Raw genomic sequence first — 9,263 nt, forward strand, 5'->3', positions numbered from 1 at the left:
ACATCCTTTCTTTCCAGTGACTATGGTCCCCAGACATCAGGTCTGGGGTAGCTATTAAAGGATTTCTTCTCTCTCCAGTCTATCTCTCTAGATGGAATTTTCTTCTCTGTCTAGACACCGGGGTTTGAAGAGGGCCCAGTGAGAATGAAGTTCCCATTAGGAGGTAAACAAGAGGTACAATAAAGTTATTATGTTCTCTGCGGAGCTTGGAAAATTGTGGCAATTCTTCTTGCACAGAGCCAGCCGCCTCTGCAAAGTGTCAAATGGCATTCAGTAGAGCTTGGAGCTCTCTGGCAGACCTGCAGTTCAGGAGACAGGCAGTGTCTGCAGCCCACTCGCTCATGACTCCAAAATTGAAACGTTCCCTTCTTCCTCCCTCTTCTCTTCCTCCTTTCTTCCTTTCTCTCTCTTTCTCTCTTTCTCTGATGCCTGTGCAAGGCAAATACCACCGAGCCATCTCCTCCCCTCAATCTCATTCGTTTATCGTTTTTCTGGGACAAGCTCTCATGCAGAGCTGGTCTTGAATTATGACCTGGTGGAAAGGGAATCAAGGCTCTGTTGCTTTCACTTTCCAGAAGACAGAACTGTAGTCAGGCTGTACCTGGGCTCAAAGCTTCTGACGGGAGATTTAAGCAGTTGTCAAAGGGTTTGGAACTAAATGAAAAATAGGGCAATTGAAACAACAGGACACTATTAACTCCAGAATACATAGATAACCAAACTGGGCAGGGCGTTGCGAGCCTGAAATCACAGCCCTTGAAGACTGAGGCGGAATTACCATGAGGTGGAGACACCCTGGGTATATATACATCAACAGAGGAGTCTCGGGTGTGTGTCTTGATGCTTGCCTGTAATCCCAGCGCTTGGTTTAAAGGAGTTCAAGGGCACACTAAGCTATACATGACATATTGTCTCAAACATACACAAAAACCAATGCTATTTCAAACTTCTTTTTTTTAAAAACATTTATTTATTATGTTTTATTTATATACATCATACAGCTTTCTGCCTGCGTGTATGCGCAGGCCAGAAGAAGGCACCAGACATGATTATAGATGGTTGTGAGCCACCATGTGGTTGCTGGGAATTGAACTCAGGACCTCTGGAAGAGCAGACAGTGCTCTTAACCGCTGAGCCATCTCTCCAGCCCCTATTTCAAACTTCTAACTACTTTTTTTTTTTTTTTTTTTTTTTTTTTGTGTGTGTGTGTGTGGAAACTGTGGTGGTTTGAATAAAAAAAAAAAAAAAAGCTCGGGTTGGGGGATTTAGCTCAGTGGTAGAAGGCCCTGGGTTCGGTCCCCAGCTCCGAAAAAAAGAAAAAAAGAAAGAAAGAAAAAAAAAAAAGCTCTCATGGGTTCATAGGGAGTGTAGGGAGTGGTGCTAGTAGGAAGTATGGCCTTGCTGGGGGAAGTGTGTCACTGGGGTGGGTCTTGAGATTCCAGACACTCAAGCCAGGGTCTGTGTGTCTCAGTTGCTTCCTACTGTCCGTGAATCTGGATGCAGAACTCTCAGCTGCCTCTCCAGCACTATGGTCTGCCTGCCTGCATGCCACCATGCTTCCTGTCATGACCAATAATGGACAAACCTCTGAAGGGTAAGCCAGCCCCAATTAAATGCTTTTCTTTATAAGAATTGCTGAGGTCATGGTGTCTCTCACAGTCATAGAAACCTGAGATAAGACAGAAGCGTCTTATTGTTTGATTATTTTTGTGTGTGTGGATTTTGTAATATTTATCTGTTTAACTTATATTTACACCTATAAAAATATTGGGGGATGGCATAAACTGAGGTAAAAACCTGCTAGCTCAGCGAGGTAACTTTTTGTTCTTAACTATATACAAAGTATCTACAAGCCTGGTTCTGCAACTAAACTGCTAGCTCTTCAGAAAGCTCTTTGTCATACTACCGAGCTAGCCTACCTTTCTCATGAGCTCCCCCAAAGCCAAGAGGGCTCCTTAGCTCTTTCCTAGAATCCTGTTTTACCTGTGCCCTGCCAGCTGCTTCTCTGTGGTTCCAGCAAGCCGGAAGAGAAAATCCTCTTACCCAGAGCTCCTTACAAAGGCTCTTCCAAACCATGAGAGAGCGCCATCAAAGGTCCAATTGCTATGAAAGAAGTTTCTTGCTCCTCCTCCACACTTTGGCCGCCTGAACCACATCACCATCACTGTCATTGGGGGAAAGTGAGGAGGCAGTTCCAAGCTACATCAGTGGGAGTTGAATCATTTCACCTTTACTGAGAGGTAGTTCAAGGCCAAGCAGCTGACTTTCCCTTGGGTCACAGAGCAAAGACCACAGAGCTCTCCTCAGCTCTTAAACTAGGATAGGCAGGAACTTTCCATTCTTTACCATGCTTATCTATGGAGGCTTTCAGAGCCACACCCAAACTGCGTCTCGTGGCACACCTAACTGCATCTGATAATGGAATATCTATTTAAGCTTGCATTGTTTGCTAACAATTAGGTTTTTTTTTTTTTTTTGGGGGTTCTTTTTTTTCGGAGCTGGGGACCGAACCCAGGGCCTTGCGCTTCCTAGGTAAGTGCTCTACCACTGAGCTAAATCCCCAGCCCCACAATTAGGTTTTTTATGTACAATAATCAAATATCAAATATCTTGTAACACATTTTTTTCACCTTTATTAACTTGGGTATTTCTTTTTTTTTTTTTTTTTTTTTGGGTTCTTTTTTTTTCCGGAGCTGGGGACCGAACCCAGGGCCTTGTGCTTCCTAGGTAAGCGCTCTACCACTGAGCTAAATCCCCAGCCCCAACTTGGGTATTTCTTATTTACATTTCGATTGTTCTTCCCTTTCCTGGTTTCCGGGCCAACATTCCCCTAACCCCTTCCCCTCCCCTTCTTTTTTTTTTTTTTTTTTTTTTTTTTTTTGGTTCTTTTTTTTCCGGAGCTGGGGACCCAGGGCCTTGCGCTTCCTAGGCAAGCGCTCTACCACTGAGCTAAATCCCCAACTCCCCTCCCCTTCTATATGGGTGTTCCCAGGCCTCAAATTCTTAACCATCCTCCTGCCTGAGAGTATAGATACCACCGCATCACAACATTCCAAACTTAATGTTAAAGCTTATGGTCTTTTTCTAAACTCACAAATAAAGTAAACTCCCATGCAGTTAGTGAGTGCACACACATATTATACACACACACACACACACACACACACACACACACACACACACAAACATGCGCACAGGCCCTGGCACATGAACATATATATTGTGATCAGCATTTTAAGGATTTATTTGCCCTATTGAGGTTTACAATCCCTTGCTGATTAGTCTGAGGAATTCCCATATACACATCAGACTCATAAATTACTCCAGCCAAGCACAGTACTCTTCCTGGTAGAACCACTGGTTTGGTCTTTGTGTGCACATACTTTAAAAGGTGTGAATCTTTTAAACCGAGTTCTTAGGAGGCTTAGAAGGCAACTTTTCCTTTTGACACCAGATATTTTCGTGTGCATTACCAAAAACAGAGCATTCTCTTACACATTCCGTAAAGTGACCTAAATTAAAATTTTTAATATTAATCCTTTAATATCTAATCCAAAGTCTATTCAACTTTCATAAGCTGTCAAACAGTATCCTTCACAGATCTTTCTTTGTTCTTGTCCAGAAGCCAGCTCAGAATTGGGTGTCCTGTGTGGCCATGACAGATCAGCAGTCACCTTGTACCTGGCAAAGTTCCCCAGAGCGAAAGCATGGTCAGGGATTTTGTAGAATGGCATTCAATTTGGGTTTGGCTGACATTTCGTCATAATTAAATTTGGTTTATGTGTTTAAGCAACCCTACACCATTCCTAGAGTATTACGACAGAAGGAGCACTTTGTCTGATTGTCCTGGTGCGGCTGATGTTCAAGATAATCACTGGCTGACAGTGGGGGCCACCAAAAATTTCCATCATAAAGTCAGTTTTTCTTCATGTATACAATACTAGGTCGTCTTTGAAAAGACATTTTAATATCTTTAGCATTCTCTGAGGCAGGGTCCCAAGGAGCTCGGGCTGGCCTCAAACGTGATGTGTAGCTAGTAGCCTTATGTTCTTGCCTCCATTTTCCTAGTTCTGATCCTAAAGGTGTGTGTGGGTCACCATATTTAGTTCTGTGTGGTGCTGAAAACAGAAGGCACCTAGGGCTTTGTGCAGCATCCAGCCAGTGGAGTCCTTCTGCAGACTTCTTTCCTTCTGTCCTTAAAGGTTTGTTTTTATGTGTATGCATGCTGACCTACACGTAGCATGCATACCACGTATATGAAGGTGGCCAAGGTAGGCCAGGAGAGGGTGTCCGATGACCTGGTCCTGGAGTTGTGAACTCCCGTGTGATGGTTGCTGGAACGTGAACCTGCGAGCTCTTAACCACTGACACGTCTCTCTGGGTTTCTCCCCCACTCCTTTCTCTGTTTGCTAGTTTGTTTGTTTATTTCTTTATTGTTTGTTTGTGAGTCAGTGCCTTCTACAGCTTAGGCAGACAGGAACTCACTCTCTGAGGCTGGTTTTGAGCTCAACCTCCCAAGTGCTAGGGTCACAAACATAACACTATGTCTAGCTCCAATCTCTCTTTTAGTGTGTATGGTGTGTGTGTCTGTGGGTGTGTGTCTGTGGGTGTGTGTTTTTGTGTCTGTGTGTCTGTCTTTTAGCTATCTTTCTGTTGCTGTGAAGAGACACCATGACTGAGGGAACTTATAGAACCAAGAATATATTGGGGCTGACAGTTTTAAAAGTTGGTCTATGACCGTCATGGTGGGGCGCATGGCACATAGCACCAGGCAGGCAGGCAGGCATAGCACAGGAGCAGGAAACAGGGAGAGGCAGAGAGCTATTTGGGAATGGCTTTGCATTTGAAACCTCAAAGCCCACCTCTAGTGACACACTAACTCCAACGAAGTCATATATCCTAATCTGTGACAAACTATCCCACCAACTAGAGACCACCATTCTGATCCAGATCACAACCCCACCCCCATCCCACCCCTTGTGTGTGTGTGTGTGTGTGTGTGTGTATTCTCATGCTCAAACACACACACACACACACACACAGACCCCACAGCATGCATGCCTAGAGATCAGAAGATAACTGTAGTACTTGATTCAAATTCATTTAAAAACAGTGCTTAGGGACGTGACCGTGACAACTACTGTTACTCAAAAGATGAAGGGAGGCAAAGAAACAAAGAAACGGAAGTTCAAGTTTATCCTCCATAGTGAGCTCCAGGTCAGCCTGGGCTAAAAAACTACTACAGAGATGCTAGAACAAAGACAGCCTCAGGCCATAGAGTGAGGCCTTCCAGTGAAATCTCTCCCATCCCTCAAGGTTCAGCTGAGCACCCAGAAGCTAGGGATTCAGAGGCTACCATAGCTGTAGTCTAGGGGAACAAGGCTTCATCTCCAGATGGTAGCCAGATGTCACACACATGGTCCTGGTTCTGGAGGCATAGAAGAGTGAGAGGATCTTACACTGAAGTTTCGGAAAACTACTGAAGCCAGACAGCATGTAGGAGGGTGAGATTCCCTACACGGAGTTTCTGAGTGGGCTGTGTGTGCATGGAGCTGTGCAGCAGAAACCTAATGGCAGTGAATTCTCAATGTAGTGAATACTCCAGGATTTTGGAGAAGCCAGAAACATGGAACATTTGCCAAGCAATGCCACAAGCACTGTGGGGAGTCAGCCTATCAGGGCAGCCCAGAGGATGCCACTAAGAACCCAAATGCTGAACAGGGAGCTTCAGTGTTTGCTGTGTGCCCCAGTGAGTTTGGTCTGATCTTCCTTTGCAATGCTCCTTCTTTTTGGAATTGGAATACTTATTTTGTGTGTGTTGAAAATAAGTACCTTGTTTTTCTTTCTTCTTTTGGAGATAAGAAATTCCACTGAGTCCCAGAAAAGATTATATTTTAAGTTTTGTTTCATTTTTAGTGTGTCTGTGCATGTGGAGGCCAAAGGTCAATCTTGATTGAATGTTGTTTGTATGTATGTATACTACATGTATGTCTGTGTACTATATTTGTTTTTATATTGAGGAGGCCAGAAGGGTGTGTCAAATCCCCTGGAAATGCATTTACAGATGGTTGTGATCCTGTGAGCTACTACTATGTATGTCCTGGGAATCAAACCTGGGGCCTTGGAATAGTAGCTGGTGCTCTTAACTGCTAAGCCATCTTTCCGGTCCCTGCTTTGTTTATTGAGGCAGTGTCTCTCACTAACTCTGGAGGTCACCAGTTGGCCAGCAAGACTCAGACATGCCCATCTCTGCCTCCCAGCACTAGGATTACAAGGATTACACTAGGATTACAAGCGAAAGCCATCAGGGGATCAAACTCAGGCCCTCCTGCTGGCACCGCAAACACTTTACCAACTGAGCCATCTCCCAAGCTGCAGAAGGGCTGTGCTTTTGAATGATATTGAAATTGTTAACACTATGGGGGCTTCAAAGTTGCACTGAATGCATTCTGTGTTATAGGTTATGACTTAGATGTAAAATAGTTCATGGGTTTAAGCACTTGGTCCCCTGCTTTGGTACTGTTTGGGGAACATTTAAGAGATGGGGCTTCTCCAGGGGAATTGGGTTGAGGGTGGCATGGAAATAGCCCGGCCTCACTTCCTTTCTGTTTCCTGATCTATTAAGATGTGACCAGGCAGTCCAGTGCTCCTGATGTCAAAGGCACAAGCTACATCTGCCACCATCTGCCACCATCCTTAAGGGACCAGGAATTCAAAGCATGAGTTTTCTCTCTTAAGTGACGTGTCAGGCATTTAGTTAGTCACAGAAATAAACTTGTAACATACATGCCAAGTGTGTGTGATAACATTAATGCATGCACAAAACGTTAGCAAATTTTAATGTTTCTTTTTATTCTTTTTTACTTTTTAAAAAGATATTTATTTTTATTTATATATGTGAGTACATTGTAGCTGTCTTCAGACACACCAGAAGAGGGCATCGGATCCCATTACAGATGGTTGTGAGCCACCATGTGGTTGCTGGGATTTGAACTCAGGACCTCTGGAAGAGTAGCCAGTGCTATTAACTGCTCCAGCCCTTATTTATTTATTTATTTTGAGATAAGATCTCTCTAATCCAGTTGTGTTGTAGTTTGCTTTGTAGACCAGGTTGGACTCAAACTCATAGAAATCTTCTGTAAGGCTTGAAGTGAGTCTTAACTACCAGGAGACCCCCAAAGTGAGACACAAGAATGGAGTTCTATGCAAACGCAAAAGATTTATTTTCTGGAGCATCGGGGTTGATCTTCAATCAGCCCCTCATGGCAAATGACTAGAAGGTGACCCCGAATGGCTATAACAAGCAGTTTTTATAATTTTTAGGGGAACAGGTTACATCGGCAAGGTTACAGTTTAAATTTATTGGCTAAGCATATTGACCTTTACATCTATTGGCTAGCAAGCATATGGCATGGATTCGAGCTCTATCTGGGACCAGAGGGTCAGATGACTTATCAGTCAGTACATTCTGCAGATTTTCAAGAATGTCCCTGCTCCTCCTGAGAACTGTGGGTGGAGAATGGAACTTGGCCTAGCCTTGACCTGAGGTGGGAAGCTGGTACTTGGCCTAATCTTGACCTGAGGTGGCGGGTGTAAGGCTGGCAAAAGCCCCTCGGGTCCTTTACAGGAACCCCATAACCTACCTACTTTCTACCAGGCCAAGCTTCTTAATAGCTCTTACACTTCTGTAAGAACTAGGGTCCTTTACTTCCTGCCTCTGCCTCCTGAGTACTGGAATTAAAGGCACGTTTCTTCTTTTTTTGATAAAAAACATAAGTATATATGGGTATTGGACACATTTTTATACATTGACCAAGCCAGCTTAGTCATTCAAAACCAGGTCTCAAGTGAGGGAGCGAGGATTGAAAAGAAAAAGATAATTAGACAACACTATAACATGACTCCAGTCAGTGCTGAGACTGAAACAGGTTTATTTTTTTCCCAGTCTGCTTTTATATCAGTCTAGGTACATGTAAAGAATATAGTCAGTCCTAAGGCATAAACAGAGCAGTTAAGGAACAAGCAAAGCGGGGTTGGGGATTTAGCTCAGTGGTAGAGCGCTTGCCTAGAAAGCACAAGACCCTGGGTTCGGTCCCCAGCTCTGAAAAAAAGAAAAAAGAAAAAAAAGGAACAAGCAAAGCACAAACAAAGGTCCCATGATCACTGTATTCAGGGCCTTAACAAGACCCACCAAGACACAGAGAACACAGTCCTCAGCTGTACTCATCTGGAGCCTACTCCCTCTTGGCCTAAAGTCCAATTCTTGCCTGAACCTATTTACATTCCCTAGCCCAATGTCAAATTCCTGCCAGATTCCTAGATGTAGCCCCAAGAACTCTCCACAATACATATAGGTGTGTCTCTCCATATTGGGCTGGTTTGTTTTGTTAATTTGACACAAACTACTGTCACCTTGAAAGAGAATCTCAGTTGAAGTTGCTTCCAGCAGATTGGCCTATTGGCATGTCTATGGGGCAATTACTTTATTCATGATTGATGTGGGAGAATACAGATCGATGTGGGCGATGCCACCCCTGGGCATGTGGTCCTGGGTTGTATAAGAAATAGGCTTAGCAAGCCAGAAATAGCATTCCTCCACGGCCTCTGCTCCAAGTTCCTGCCCTGACTTCCTTCAATGACTTGGAGTTATAAGATGAAATAAATCCTTTTATTCCTATGTTAGTTTGGGTCATGGTGTTTATCACAGTATCAAAAAAATAAAGTAGGACATGTGTACTCATGTATATGCACACATGACACCATATACATATTGGTTCTTTGAGACATTTGGCTGTCCTAGAACTTACTCTGTAGACCAAGTTGACCTTGAACTCAAGAGATCTACCTGCCTGTGCTTCCCTAGTGCTGGGATTACTGGCATGCACCACCGCCACTCAGCAACTATATGCATTTCTATCTGCACATATACATATATGCATATATACATGTACATATACATATGCATGTCCATGTATGTGCATGTGTGCATTTGTTTGTATGCATGTGTATGTCCAGATATTAGAATATGTCTGTTCAAATATCATCTTTTCACATCTCCGGTTTTCACAGGTCATCAATCCTCTGTTAATTGCATTCCCAGAAGATCCCATACCTTCTGTGGCTTCCTCAGATACTGCATAAATATAGTGTAGATATACATGCACACAAAATACCCATTTGCATAAAACAAAATAAATAAATGCATTTATTTTAGTGTGGAGACTGACTGAGAAAGACATTCAACATTAAACAACAACCTTTGA

Source organism: Rattus norvegicus, chromosome 6 (genome assembly GCF_036323735.1).
Source record: "Rattus norvegicus strain BN/NHsdMcwi chromosome 6, GRCr8, whole genome shotgun sequence".
NCBI classification, from domain to species: Eukaryota; Metazoa; Chordata; class Mammalia; order Rodentia; family Muridae; genus Rattus; species Rattus norvegicus.